Source organism: Euprymna scolopes, chromosome 3 (genome assembly GCF_053919585.1).
Source record: "Euprymna scolopes isolate OS-2025 chromosome 3, ASM5391958v1, whole genome shotgun sequence".
Taxonomy (NCBI): Eukaryota; Metazoa; Mollusca; class Cephalopoda; order Sepiida; family Sepiolidae; genus Euprymna; species Euprymna scolopes.
In genome coordinates, this window is record NC_136484.1 from 150831535 (window position 1) to 150848242 (window position 16708).

The following is a 16708-nucleotide window of genomic DNA, read 5'->3' on the forward strand; positions in this document are numbered from 1 at the left end:
TTGGACGTACTTGGCTTTTATGTAGATAGAGAATTGCATCAGTAGTGAGATAATGTAGATTAGGAAGAGAGTTGGGCCCAGGATGAACCCCTGAGGGACTCCAGTATTAATACTATGAGCTGATTTTTGCCCATCAACAGCTACTCTTATGAACCTATCCGAGAGAAATGATTTAATAATTAAGACATTTCCAGCTATACCATAGCTGGAGATCTTGTGAACTAAACCTTTATGCCATACCCTATCAAAGGCCTTTGATATGTCAAGAGCAATTGCCTTAGAAAGGTTGCTTCTGTCAAGAGATTTGCTAATCCTATAAGATATAACTTATAATATACATAATATATATTTACCTTTCACCAGACTATCCATTCACGTGAAATCACCTTTTTCTTCACCATATTCCTTCTGCTTCACTTTTTGTTATCAAGTAAGATCTTTGACTTACTTGCAGTTTCATCAAATACTTTTGTATGCAAAATCCGGTCCCGCATTTTGCTAATTCATACCCTCTGATGAGAAGGAAAGTATTTTGTTAAAACTCCGGATAAAGGACTATCCACTTATTAAGTGTTTCCTTTTCAGAGTAAATATTTTTTTAACTCTTTTTCAGAGTGTTTTTTTAATATGTTTTATTAACTATTTGCTCTTATATATATATATATATATATATATATAAAGCTGAATGTCTGTGTGTGTGTCTGTCTGGTCACGAATAGGCTCCTATATGGTTGACTATTTTAAAAAAACTGATTACATATAATGATAGATGTATCGAGACACAGGAATGGGTATGTTTTATCTGGCAGAACGGTGGTTCATTAAAATTGTGCGGTTTTCTGCGTTTGCGCCTGGTCCACAAAGTATGGAAATAAAAAATTTAAAAATTATCAAAAACACTTGTAAACGTTTTTTTTTTATAGATGTACATAATAATACTTCGATAAGTATGTTTTAACTTAAACAGGGATGGTATAATAAAATTGTGGGGTCTGCGTTCGCACCTGGCCTCTATAGAATGGAAATAGGCACAAACTTTAATAAAGACTTTTCATATCTATCTGCGTAAGTATACTGTGATAATTATGTTTCAGTTTGGAGAAATATGGTATAATAAAATTATGGGGTGTTCATTCAAGCCTGACCTCCATAGAATGGAAATGTCACAAAGTTTAACAAGGTTTTTTAATATAGATCCACAGAATATTGTGATAAGTGTTTCAGTGTGAACAGGTATGGTATAATAAATTATGGGGTTTATCTATTTTATTTTTACTTTCATCATATTTTGTTTTGGTTTTGATACCTCCAAATTCGAAGCTATCTCATTACAACCCTTCCTTTTCATAACCTATCATACTTTCATAAATCAGAGTCCATTTTCTGTAGGCTGTTTTTGAACCCAGTCAACGACGGGTACTTTTGCTAGTATAATATAAAGCTGAACGTCTGTGTGTGTGTTTGGTCACGAATAGGCTCCTATATGGTTGACTATTTTAAAAAGCTGATTACATATGATGATAGATGTATCGAGTATCAGGAACTGGTATGTTTGATCTGGCAGAACGGTGGTTCATAAAAATTGTGGTGTCTGTGTTCGCGCCTGGCCCCCAAAGTATGGAAATAAAAATGAAAAAAAAAAACGTTTACAAGAGTTTTTGATATAGTTGCACATAAGAATACTTTTTTAAGTATGTTTCAACTTAAATAGGGATGGTATAAAAAAAATTGTGGGGTCTGCGTTCGCGCCTGTACTCCATGGAAATATGACACAAACTTTAATAAAGACTTTTCATATCTATTTGCGTAAGTATACTTTGATAATTATGTCTCAGTTTGAAGAAATATGGTATAATAAAATTATGGGGTGTTTGTTCGTGCCTGACCTCCATAGAATGTAAATATGTCACAAAGTTTAACAAGGTTTTTTAAAAGGGGTGAGGGTCCACAATAACACCTTAACTTTGATCTTAATTCACATTAGCTTTTATTTATTTTTTTGAGTTGAATCATGTTATCGAATAAATTCACCTTATAAATTCACTGTTCTTATTAAAGTGAAAGCCAAAAAAAAAAAAAAGTGGAACTTTAGACAATTCTCAGCACAAATTTTGCATAACTTTGTTTTTTTTTCTTCTCCACTTGCACGTGGTACTCTTTTGAAGATAGATAAATAAGAAAAAATAAGAACGTTACCTGTTATCGTGTCAAAAGAAGGAAAAAATCCTGCTTACCTGATTACGTGTCTTTTTAAAAACATTCACATAACCTTTTTATTTTTATTTATATATCTGTTTACACTTTTTTTGTCAGTGTACTAGAAGGAATTCAGTTGATTTACAACCCTTTCTGCGTGTTCTTTACATTACAATAGTACAACCCTGAATCCGACGGTGCAATACTACACCGTTCAATACTGTAAAACTGAAACAAAGCTGTTCTGTTTGAAAAGGGTGCCATTTTCTTATTCATATTTATATCGATTCTTTGCTTTAAAAACTAAAGTAATTACCTGCTTACTTTTTTAATATCCCATTTTGCTGGTTCGGATTATTTTACTAAAGTAAGTAAAGCTTAATTATTTTTCAAAATTATTTTTATTTCTTTGTTTTTCGATATTTTGTCGATATTATTTAGTAAGAGTATTTAGCAGAAAAGCCAACAACCGACTACCCCAAAAAATAAATATACAAGAAATAAATGTTACCATAGTCAATAAAAGTTCAGTTCATGTTTTTTTTTTGTTTTGATATAGTTTTTAATGCTCTTTACTTGAAATAATTTCAACGAACCAAAATTAAAATGAAATTTGAGGCGATAACTACTTAAATGAATTTTTATATAAACTACACATGCCATAATCGAATATTCCTCAAGCACAAAATAACAGAAAACATTAAAATATGTTTATAAATATTCCTTATGTTGACGGAACTCTCTTAAATTGTTAACACAGAATGCTCAGGTACCCCTCCTTCAAATTGAAAACTCGGCTCTCCATTTCAAAGTCACTACCATTGATTTTTTTTTTAAACCGGTTCGTGAATTTAAAAAAAAAAAAATTTTTTTTTACAAACTACTTAAAAATCCAAACCAATGTACTTTTCTACCATAAAAGTAACTTTTATTGACTATGGTAACATTTATTTCTTGTATATTTATATTATTATATATATAACATTTTCTCTTTGTAAGGAAACATCATTTTGTTGGTCACTCTTGGCTATGAATGGAAACAAAGTTGATATAAAAAAAATATATTTTCGCGAAAATTATCTTTACTTTCATCATATTTTGCTTAGAGTAAAATTTTTGAGTATCAAAACCTATCTCTTTATATATTTCATAACCTATCATACTTTCATCTATCACAGTCCATTTTCTGTAGGCTGTTTTTGAACCCAGTCAATGATGGGTACTTCTGCTAGTATATATATATATATATATATATATATATATAATATAATGTTAAAAGTCCACGTATGCTTCTAGGATAGTGATTTAAAGGTTATGAGGGTTTTTTGAAGCCTGAAAAACGATGTTACTTTTTGTATTTAGTATTTTTATTGTTATTTTTATATTTCAAGCGGACCTCCGCTCTTGTTCACAAAAAAGTATCGAAATGTAAAAGAAAAAGAAAAGCGTTGAAAGAACTGGAGATTAGTAGCGTGGACAGCGTTCATTCCTAGCAATCATGTCTGACTATATAGTGGTTTTACACGGTGGTCAACTCAAATGTACATGTGCTAAGGCCTGAAATTGCACCGTTCTCCATTTACTCTGGGATTCGGTCGTTCCCAGGGGCTCAAGAGGTAAAAAATGCCCCAAAATAGCACTTTTTGCCCCATAGCGTTTGATCCATCCATTAGATTTTCCTGAAACTTGGCTAAAATGTGGAGGCCATTATTCTTAATATAAATTCAGTATGGGTGACTCTGGCAAAATTCTGGTTTGGGACTTTTAGGGCTAAAAAAATATGCCTTTTTGGAGCTCTTTTTTCATATTACTCGAAAATTGGTATATGGGTTTATATAGTGGTTCTCCATGGTGCTGAATTCAAATATACATGTCTTAAGGCGTGAAACTGCACCGTTTGTCTATTTTCACTAGGATTCGGTGTTCCCAGGAGCTCAAAAGGGGGTCACAAGAAAGTTTTGCATTGCAAAATTGAAGAAACAATTCCCAATTTTGGTGAGTCCGATAGGGGGAAACGTGTTGCTTCGGACGATTAAATTGCAATTGTGAGAAGTCGTTGGGGGAGTATCCTGAAAGCACCTTAATTTCTTAAAACACCCAGGCACCATGATTGGGCCAAAAAGAGTGAAAAAATATAAGTTCGAATCAAATCATCAATTTTGAACAATGACAGAAGTAATATTTGTTTTTAGGACTAACTCAGCCTTCACACTTATCACATTCATCATTTCTTCACTATATATATATATATTTTTTTTTTTTGTGGTGTCATTTCACATGCAGCACCAGAGGGAAACCACGCATGCGTGGCTTGTTATTAGTGCTACTAGATCAGCTAGTTTTCAGATACTGGTTTTCTCACCTAAAATGTACCAAACAATGATGTTAAAATTTTTTTTTTTCTTTTTGCCAAACTCAATCCCGTTCTTCAGTCGAAAGCAGAAAACTACAATCTCCCTCTACAAAACAATCAAAGTAAACTCTATGAATAAATATTTGATAATATATAAAAAAAAAAAATTCTAAGCAAAAACCTTTTTCCAAAACTTCCGGATTCTGCATTAAATAACTATAAAGAGATTGCTATGCCCTAAAATCTTTTGTAACAATGATTTTTTTTTTTTTTTTTTTTTTTTTGTGATTATCTTTAGTTTTTCAAATATATACATTAAATTTGATCATTAATCATTTACTTACAGTATCATGGATGCAACAGAATATGAAAACCATTTTTACAAGTTAAGCATAAGAAAATATGGATAATAAAATGATTGTTTTTGGCTACTGTGCTTGTAGTGGGGGGGGCAGATTGCTGAAACAATCTTTCACTTTATGATACAAGCACCAAAATTGGCACACATGTGCTTCAGACCTCCCTCTTTCAGAAAAGCGTGTTAGCCAACTTCAAAAACAGTACAAAACTGTATTTGCATTAGTGGTGGGACGATTAATCGGAATCGTTAATCGTAAGAATCGTGTATTTTGGGAGGTATCGGAATCGCATCGTTAAAAAATACCTTAATTTTCCGATTCCTTCATTACGATTCTTTTAGTCTGATGTTGAAAAAAAGAAAAAAATTCCTGATATTTCTAACCGCAAGAGAGAAATAAAAAGAAACCAAAGAAATTCATTATTAACAGGGCAATGCTTAGTGCCCCTCCCTTACAAGGTTCATTCATTCAGATCTATTGTAATCAAAACTAAGAAAGAGTTAACTTGAAAAGAAGTATGCAGGGCTCTACATTGCGAGTAAAAATAAAAAAAAAAACGCTTATCTTTTTGGCGATTGTTTTTTTTTTACTGACAAATCTTCTAATACTGAATGAAAATGCTTTTTCAACTTATATTTTCTTAAAATAAAACGAGAAAAGTCAAATTATTTAAACAGTAAAAGGTTTAATAGAACAATATACTTTTTTTTTTTCTTTTTTTAAAAGAAGGCTTTTGAAAGAAATCTCTAAAATGAAATTGATCACGTTGTATTATTCCGCAAAGTTTTGACAGTAGTCGGTTTCTTTTGAAGTTTCAAAAAAAATCGACCCATACCTATCTCTTCCAAACCTAAAGTTATTAAATAACCCCTTCGTTAATTTAAGGGTAATTAATTAATTCAATTCAGTCAAGTTTTTTTTTTTTAATTTCATTGAAATAAAATCCATTATTTTTTTTTTCTCCAGAAAGATAAAACCCTGAATTTGATTATATTAAAAGCAGAATAATATAATCTTTTTTCTAGAATTTTAAATTGAAAATTAAAAGTGTTTTGCGCAGTTCTTTGCCGAACGAAAAAGAAATTAATATATATATTTTTAAAAGGTTTTGTAATCAGTTAATTTTTATGTCTAAATAATATTTACGATTAATTAAATAATTTCATTTTAAAAAGTATTTATAAATAGAATTTTACTAAGGACTTATAGTTGGGTTTGTATTACTGTACACATAGATTCGAAAAAGTTGTCAAAAAACAAATATATCAAAGGCAAGATAAGTTATTTTTCTACCTAACTGGATATATTTTTCGGGTTTTTATTCAATGTAACATGTTTATTTAGCTCGAAAACCATACAGTGTTTACCGATGTATTGGAAAATACAAAATGGCGCCCGACACTCTCTTTAACACGGTAAGTTTGGGAAAAGATGTTATAAATTATAAACTATACAAAATACTGCTAGAAACTCGCTCAATATATGTTACCGTGACATATTTTGATATATATTCGGTGTTTTTTTTAATAGTATTTTATCTAGTTTATTATTTATAACACCTTTTCCCGAACTTACCATGTTAAAGAGAGTGTCGGGCGCCATTTTGAATTTTCCAATACATCGGTAAACACTGCATGTTTTTCGAGCTGAATAAACATGTTACATCGAATAAAAACAAAAAAATGTATCCAATTTGGTAGAAAAGTAACTTCTCTTGCCTTTGATAATATTTGTTTGTTATATATTTGTTTTTTGACAACTTTTTCGAATCTATGTGTACAGTAATACAAACCCGGTTATTTTGTATCTACGGCGGCACGGCGCCATATCACGTGGTATATTGTTTTTTTTTTTTTCATTACGCACGTTCATTTATAAATTATTAAATTAAATATTTATCTTTTTTATATTTAATTAGTATATATTTTCTTTCTCTTCCGCTTTATTTTTTTTATTTAATTCATTAAATCTGTTAATTATGAGGACCAAAATAATGAATCGTGTGTATTTATTCTCTAATTTTCTTGTTTTTGTTCTGTTATATAAATTCTATTTTATTTGTTTTTTCTCTGAAGGATAAATTCTATTTTCTTTGAGTTTTTTTTTCTGTATTCCAATTAAGTAAAATAAATTTTCTCTAGAATAAATTTTGCTAATTGTTCCGTTTAGTTTGCTATATAATAATTTTATTTAATCCAAAACACGACAGTGTAGACATAAAATATCTCTTCCAACGTTAGGGAACATATTTGGGAACTACCGACCATAAGTATAAAACTACCTGGTATATTTCAAAAGAATAAATTCCCTAGGAATCGGAATCGGAATCGTACTTGGTATTGGAATCGTTAATCAATATTTTCCTGGAATCTGAATCGTATAAAAATTAGGAATCGTCCCAACACTAATTTGCATTAAATATTGTCAAAGTAAATGACATTTTGATCTGTACATCAAAATGTTTTTTAACACAAGGAATCAAATTCTGCAATCAAAATTTCAATATCATTAAGTATTATAGTGATATGATGACAATTATATGAACTAACACTGTCTCAGTGAAGTTATGATGTGATATCTTAAATTGTTGTGACAGAAGCAGAATATACTACAACACCTGAAGTGACTTGCTTGAATTTAACCTGGATCATTGTTTTACTCTTTGCATTTACAGCTACACATCAGTGTGCACTTCAGGGTGTATCAATAACATTTGCATGGTCCCCGACATTCACCTGTGCAATGACATTTTGTCAGCTGCTGGCAGGACTGAGCAATGGGTGGGAGGGTTGACCAGAGAACTTCCCAGGCTTCACCTTTTTTTTGCCAGTCCCAGTTGCCATGACTTTCAGGCTGTATTGTACATTCTGTTGACTGGCTCTGTATGCAAGCAGCTTGGAATGCAGATCATCTAACATGCTGAACGAGAGATGCACTAGTTGGTGGAATGGAGTCATAGAGTTACTGCTTCCAAGCAAACAAGTGCAGTCTTGCCTCATCAACCTTGGTAGTGTTGCTGTGTTTGTCATACATAGTGACAACAAATTTCTTGAATGTTGAGATCAGCATCTTCTGTGATAGGTGGGTACTGACTCAGTTTGCTGAACACTGGGCTCACTTCAGGAGAAACTGCCCATATTTGCCATGTAGTTGTCTTCCCTCTACCTCGAAAGGCCGAGACCACATCACAACCAGTGAAGGCATAAAAGAGCATGCCACTACATTTCTCTTGGCCGAGGTTCATCGCCAACTCATGAACTGGGAACCATCTAATGGATTGTCCCTGGCTGAATTCTAGCCAAAGCATTACTTAGCCAACATTCTGAAGATTCGCAAAGATACCAACTGCTATGACAAGGATGTCTGTGTCACATGCCTTGATCAACATAGACTTTGTCTTCTGTTTGGCTGCATGAACTGCGTGTGCAAAAATTCTGGAGCCAGCTTCTTCATGATTGCAAGGTTGTAGACCTTCAAAGTTGGATTTGTTTGCCAAGACCTTCTCTCGTTTGATCACAACTACAACAATGTCGTGACACATGGATACAATCTTGTCTTCTAGATACTCAAACAATTCTATTTTATTGTCACCGTCTCTCAGAAAACTGGACCAGATAGGTGGCAGCTTAGTTTTGTCTGTCACTCTATGCTGACTTCTTTCACCTCATTTTGATCTCATTTCAGCCTTGAGGCTTGAAGTCTTGTAGACATCAAACATAATGTCTGTTTGCTCAGACTTCGATGAGTAACTCCAAATCTTTGGCACTACATCACGGACAGCATATTCTTCAAATGTCTTTGAGATCTTTGGTGAGAGAGTGTACAAGAGATACAGTTGAAGGCCGAGGGGCTATCTTTTTACCGCCTAACTGTACAAAACATCAAAGCACATTGAAGTATGGGATACAATTAGGTTCAGGTATCTGTTGCCCTACACCTAATCCAATTGTTTATCCAATGCAGTTTAGATCCCGTGTGATCTGTACACCTTCAGAGTAACTAAAGCCCCATTATCTTTAGCTTGGCTCTCTCGCGCTGGCATACCCTGTCAATTCAGGTGGGCTATCTAACAACTACACTACAACTAACTACAATTCTAGTTGAGATGCATAAGGGGATAATTAGATTAGCATTTGAGACACATAGATACTACTGACTAAAGTTAGTTTACCACCACAACAGTAACTACAACTACAGTTAGTACACTGCAAGCCGACGCTGAACCCAATGCTGAGTTTCACAGCAGTAATGTCACCAGTGTGCCTTGGTTGTCACTCTTAAGGTATCACAAACCAAAAGCTTTAATATTAAACTACATTAGTGTAACAAATAATTAGCAGTGAACTTTTTCATCAGACTGTGCAGAGCATAGAAACAGGCAAGGTTATAGTTGAAAACATCACTACATACAGTAATCTATGAGCTGCCATTTTGAAAAATGGTGGCCATATTAAAATTTTCAAGGCATAATTTGCTTTATTATATGAGAATACATTCATTTCATTTTTTGGACCATAAAGAAATTGTGTTAATCGGAGTTCCTCTTCAAAAATTGAAATTTGTCAGGTTTGCTTCTGCAGCCATCTTGAATTTTCTGATGGTTAACGTTCTTTTCTTAAAATGGATGTTCTGAACGTCATTTGTGCTAATTTTGCTGCTTGTATTACTGAAGGATTCTTATAGAATATTGAGATAACCTGCCCCACTATTGCTGAAAGCATTAGAAAAAAAATTGCACTCGTTGAGGTCAGTTCTTGCATGTCATCGACAATATATGCTTTTACTAGCATATGCAGAAACTTAAGACACTCCTTGTCTTGTTTATATCAACATGTAATTTTTAAAGATAAATTGTGAGTTCAAGTAACCCATTTCCAGCTTTGAAGGAGAATTAGAATGGCATTGTACGATTTATTTTTTTCATATGCAATATGATCTGCGTGTGAGTTATAATTGGAAAATTCCTTCCATAGTGGTGTGATTGGTAAGAGAATTATCAAGTCTATTTAATTGTATTAAATCATTTTTTCAAGTAGGAATGATTAGTGATTTTTTTTTTTTTAATTTTTTTTTTTTTTAGATATTAGTCATGATTCTAATCTTAGTGTTGGAGGTTACAGTATACATCAGGATTGTTTGGTAATTAATTTTAAATTCAGTTGAGCACATGACCTCCGTCCCCACTCCCTATACACACAGTAGCCTAGCATACTTTATTCCAGAAAGATTAGAGTCTTCTGAAGCTCTATCATGAAAATTAATTCTCATCTTTTTTCATAAATTAATTTGGTATCATGATGACCATGAGCTCTCTTCGAGCCACTATTGTTTGCTCCCGGGCATTTTCCTATCATTTTCAACTGATAGCTTTGGTATGGGCTAAGTGCACTTATTGCTGTTGACAGTAATGATGACATCAAACTGATGTGATCCCTCAACTTTGTTAGTTGGACAAATAATATCTCTCTCTGTGTTTTGGTCGAGTACAGTCATTAGTTGCCACTGTCTGAACCACACCAACTAAGAGAAGAAAGGTGCATGAACAGCAAAACTTAATGGGGAAATCAAGACAGCTCGAACAATTAAAAAACAAAGCTTTTGCTTTGTGTTTAAAATAATATATATTCTCCTTCTATACATGAACTCAAGTTTTCTTTGTAGGTAGAGGGGGGCAGTATCTCTGCATCTAGATGCGGTGGTTGATTCAAATTTGTGACTTCTCAATTAAGTGAATGGACTATGGGAAACTACTTCAGTTTCCATACTTAAGAAAAGCAAATTCAATTGATTAAGGAGGGAGGATTGTTATCTATTACTCTTCGACTCTTAACTGTTAAATTCATTTAATGCAACACTTTATGTAGTTAAATTGGTCACTCGACATTGCCCAGAGCTAATTATAGCCAGTATGCATTTTGATTGATGGTTGGTTTCCTTAGCTATACCTATAAAGAGAGATCAGCCACATCAACTATTTAGCTTTGATTTCGTTTAACTAGAATTTTCCCGCATATTTAACTTATTCAGTATTTTTTGTCACTTATGACAATACCTGACCTTTCCCTCTGGTTAATGCTAGAATTTCCGTTCTGCATTTCTATACGGCCTATAATTGAAGCCACCCCTTTTCTCCAAATTAAATTCTTTTTCATTTCCTGTGAAATAATTATTCTCAATTTTCTTAGTACACTCTCCCAATTGTATACTAACACCTGTAATCATCCTAAATCCTTCATAGGATCCTGACACATTGTCAAAATTATTTTTAAAAAATCTGTGCAGCTGTGTTGATGTTTGTATTTTGTGAGCTGAAAAAGCAAAAATTTAGTTTTTAGGAAACAATTGTAATGATAGTTTTATAACTGAGGGAAGAAATGAACATAACTAAACACTGACGCCCTACGTTTCTCATTTCTACGATTTAGAATTTGATTTCTTGATTTGATGATTCTTACTTTTTAGTCATTTTGATTCATCATTTTATGGACGGCTCAGTTTAAATATTTTTCTGATATGTCATTCGAAATCAAGCTATTTTTTGTATGCTATTTACTGATAATTCTGAATTTATTTTTCAACATTTAATAAAAAATTCAAAATATTTTTATTATGTAATCAGTGCATTTCTGAAGTTTAGTTTAGTCGATTGCTCACACTTCAATTTTAAATAACATTTTTATCACTTACCATGCAGATTTAAGGGGCACATCTTTATATATAATTTTTTAATGCCAGACTGTTCAGCAAATCATTTCAGTAATGTGAATCTTTTTTTTTTTTTTTTTTTTTTTTTACAAGGTGGTCACCACTTATGAAGGCCCGGAAGCCACTCAGGGATAAGGGTTATTGCAAGTACATTACGTTAGTGTGGATATTTAGAGTGTCTACTTAAGGGGGCGGTTCATCAGGAATTTATTTACGTTGGACTTGAAGACATCCAAGTTATAGTCAGGAGGAAAGCAGGCAGACGGAACAGTTCCACAGGCGTGCAGTTCTAAGAAAGAAGCTTTTTTCATGGAATCTATATTTTGATTTAGGCATAGATAAAGAGTGAGGAAAGTTTTTGACAGTGGATTCAGCTAGACGGGTGTTTTTTGTAAAAGATTGGCGAGGGGGGGGGACCAGAGATTGGAGTTCAGACGAGCACCTGCCATGGAAATAATGATAAAACAAAGATAGGCTTGCAACGTCTCCTGTGGGAGAGAGGTTGCAAGGAAGAGAAAAGGGCATCCTCCACTAAGCCACGAAGTCTATTTTGTACTCTGTTAAGGCAGGATAGGCTGTTTTTAGCAGCTCCTGCCCAGATATGGCAGCAGTATTTCATCTTTGGACGTACTTGGCTTTTATATAGATAGAGAATTGTATCAGTAGTGAGATATCTTCTGGAGCGGTAGAAGGATCCCACCATCTTTCCAGCGACCTTGGCAACAGACTTGATGTACGTGTTCCATTTCAAATCAGGAGTGAAGGTCAAGCCCAGAAGCTTGTCAAAACATGGGGCTTCTCCTATCATTAATATAAGATATTTCTTTGTATAATAAAATAGGAATATTTTTTCTCTTTTACAAAATTACAGTATAGCTTCACAAACGCAAACAAATTACATGCAAATACTTGATGGATGTTTTCCAGCTATTATCGTTCTATTTCATTCCCTATCACAAATTACTATTTTCAAAGAGCTTAACTATCCAAAACAAGTCACACCGAACCATAGTAGGAGGATGACTTCCACGCTGAAGATTTTCTATTGTGACCATCCCAGTTAGGACTGGAGCAAATATTTCATAATCTACACTTACCGTGAATCATCATAATTATTTTGCTTTGTCATAATGTGATTTTACCTTTTTTCTACCACTTAATTGCTACAAAAATAATGAATAGTTTCTTTCCAGTTCACTTCGTATTAAAGCGACAATTTCATTGACTACTCAGACATAAACCTTCATTCCAGTATTCAGTTAGTGAACGCTACAGAATGAATTAGTTTACAGTAAACATAGCTGCCTGCATGTCCATTAGTTATCCATTTCCGTCTAGCACACTGTGTAGCCATAGAATTAACAGCATTTTCATAGAATCTTAAGTTGTTTACTCTGACGTTTACCTTCATAAACAATTCTGCTCGATGTGTTTTGCAACAGGAGTATCAGACAAAAACAAATGTTTGACGCCAACTTCTTTGAGAAAAAGTCCAAAAAAGGCCAATTTCCAAACTTGCGCCACACTTTAAGAAACAAGGTAAAAAAAAAACATCTTTTTGATTAATATGCTATATAGACAAACTAAATGATTATATCGAAGCTGTTAAGTCTGGGTTATAAATGAAGATGAACATCTTCCAAATATCTGCGTCTTTCTTTCCTTCTATAATTTCATATTGTTTTCTTAGCAGTTAAGTAAAGACATTCTCTGTGCAATTTAAATCATGGTCATTTTATGTAGGCTTTTGGGGGAAATTATCTTTTTACATAGATACATTTATGCTAAGAGCCATTAATACATTTTACAGTTTACATACCACTTTAAGTGTATCAGGACGTTAAAGAATATTTGCAACTGTTATATTTAGATAAATTGTTTATAAAGTTGCAGCTGAGTACCCTCACTCCAAAATTGAGATTCTTCTTTTTTGGGGAGGAGAGGGTGCTTACCTGTTGGAACACAAACATTTATTTCAAAATTTTGTGAGTGTGATTCATTTTCTCTCTCTCTCTCTATCTATCTATCTATCTATATCTATCTATCTATATATATATATATATATATATATATATATATATATATATATATATATATATATATATATATAATGTCTGAAAAAACTTAAACCAAACACAAACCCTAAGTCTAGGTGGCAACAGAACCCCCAAATCTTTCCCTATCAATAATCTTAGCTTCATATACACCTAGAATGATCACATGTCATTCAGACGTTATCTGGCCAGAAATTGGGTTAATCATTTTACAGTAAACTTAAGTGTGAATCTGATCCCTTAAGCTAACGTTTAAAATAGTTTGTTGTATGGCATTCACCTTTAGGCAGGTTGAACTGGCTTCCTCTTAAGGAGGAAGTGTCAAGGGAATATTAAATTCACAGGTGGTCTCTAGTTTCCTGTAAGGTTTGCATGTGATTTAGCTGAGTATTTTCAGCAATAACAAAAGTTAATCTTGAAATTTGCATTTACTTTAAATTAAAAAAAAGTTTTTTTTTTTTTTTTTTTTTTTTTTTAGTAAATTTGATTTTTGTAAAAATGTTAATAAATCTCAAAGTCAAAACGTGGAATGTTTCAGTTTTCACATACTACTATTTTATTTACAAAAAACAAATTCTAACTTTTTTGTTAGTAAAAAAAAAAGTTAAAAATTTTTTTTTAGAAATTTCAGTTTGTGATTAGTAAAACAAACATTCACAATTTAAATGGTTTTTATATCGGAAATCATTTCAAATATCTTTAATGTTGCTGCTGCTATTACTACTGCTATATCATCATTATAATCAAAAGAATATTAAATTTGCAGGTGGTCTGTAAGTTTGCATGTAATTTATCTGAATATTTCAACAATAACAAAAGTTAATCTTGAAGGTTTTATTCACATTACATTTTATCTTTTTTACATAAGTTTGCTTGTTCATAATTCTCTAAAAGTTAAAATGTACAATGTTTTAATTTTCACAATGTTTTTGATTAACAAATTATCCAACTTTAAAAAAAAAAGTTAAAATTAAATTTTTTTTTTTTTTTTAAATTTTTTTTTTTACAAGTTTCAAATTTCATTATTAGAAAAAAAAAACACTTACATAAATTCAATGGTTTATTCATATTAGAAATTATGTCAAGCATCTATAACGTTCCAGTTACTACTGTCACTGCTATGATAATTTTTTTTCCATTCTGATATGGGTACCAACACAGCTTTGCAAATTTTGCTTCGGGGTCATTCCACAGAAACATTTTCATTGGTTATCTTTTGTTTTTTTAGAGGGATGCATATTTTCTTCTAATTATAATTATTTAATTATTAACTGTGGTTAACTTCAGAACTACTTTCTAAACACAACAAAACAAAATTACCTCGGTCTAGAAGGATCTATTTTTAATCTGATTTGAAGGAGGCTCTTTTAATAAATCTGTTCTCGCTTTATATCATCTTTCCACTAAGCAACGCCAGTACATGGGTCCTGCTAGTCAACAATAAAAAGAATTAAAAAAACAAAAAACAAAAAAAACGCCTAATGAAAAATGATTTTCATGCAGAGAATGTTTTCATCAACCAATCAATCTTTTATGACTTTTACTGCAAGAGTTTTATTACTTGTAACTCAATCTGAAAGAGCTTGAAGTTATGAAGTCAATTTTGAAATTTGAGACTTTAAACTTGAAATTAGAGGCATTTCACTTTTCATGAAATTCTGCAACAAATTTATCTGTTAAACCAAATCGAGGACGGTAGGGGTGTATGTAACCAAGGAAACCATAGTAGCATGAATAATTTTAGATTTAAAAGCATCTGATTGAATAGCCTTATTAATATAACTAGTAAATATATGTTCTGCCTGGTTGTATATTTTTGCTAGTATATATAATGTAAGGATTGCGTTTGCTAATGAATAGCCGATTGGGAAGGTGGATGGTCTGATGACAACAATACTACACAACTCCTCCTAAGTAGGTAATGACTGATTAGAAAGAACAGATACTATCCATCTTCTGAATTGTGCATTGAAAGATATAGTTAATAGAAGTCATAGTATAGTTTCAACTTCAGACAGATGGGAAATCTTCATTAGTAATATCATTTTTTGAATTAATAAAATCAATCAAATAAAAGAATAAATCAGAATTTTTGCTTTTTAAATGAAACCGTTTTTCAGTTCTGAATGTTTTAGATGAGGGCAGATTGTTTGTATTACGTGCTTTGATGGGACTATTGTTCTCATCTTGAGTGTTATTTGTGCTACGTTTTGGTCGATGTAGTCTTCAACCATCGTCAGGCATGTTGCTTGTCATCTTGGAAAAGAAAAGAGAAAAGTTACTGGCTCTGTAGATGATTTAGTATATTTTTTTTTTCATAAATAACACTAAAGATAAGAACAATAGTCTGATCAAAACAAATAATACAAATTTTTATTAGAAAAATATTTCTTCAATTTTTAACGAGTTTACAAAATGTTACTTTTGGTTTTAACTGAAAATGATCTTGAACAAAAAAGTTTTTTAAAAATTTATTTTGATATGTTTGTGTAGATAAGTCTTGTATGTCTGCTAACTCCTATTATGTCTATGAACATGAAATTTGGTAAGGTTTGTATATTACAGAAAAAAATGGATGTCAAATCAGTTTGGAGAACCACAGAATTAATAGACCAATTTAAGTAAAAACCCAGCTACTATATAATGAAGGCAGATCTAATAAGCTTGTTTTATTTTTCTATAAAAATGCAAAAGCATTGAAAATCCCAACAAATGAAAGTAAAAAATTTTACTCCTAAAGATTCAATAGGCCATTATTTTTTAATCTTATATTTTTAGTGATTATACTTTATAATACATTTTTCGAATTCACATTTATATTTTAAGATTACATGAAATTTATACATTATTCAAATATACTCTGGTTTATTTAAAAAAAAAAAAGAAAGAAATAACGCATGAATAACTTACTGCTTTTGTAATGATTTCCTATCTTCATTTAACATATACATTTTGATATCTTTATCGGAACTAAAAAATTAAAGTACTACTTATTTATCCTGTTTAATAAATCTTTTTAGTGTTAATATCAGCATTTATGC

The 16708-nt window shown here is 31.9% G+C and overlaps 1 protein-coding gene across 4 annotated transcripts in view; it reads left to right on the top strand.

The window, feature by feature from the left end:
* Positions 1 to 16708, top strand: part of LOC145259827 (putative protein phosphatase 2C T23F11.1) — a 338384-nt gene that overhangs the window by 113048 nt on the left and 208628 nt on the right. The gene's annotated exons all lie outside the window — the stretch shown is intronic.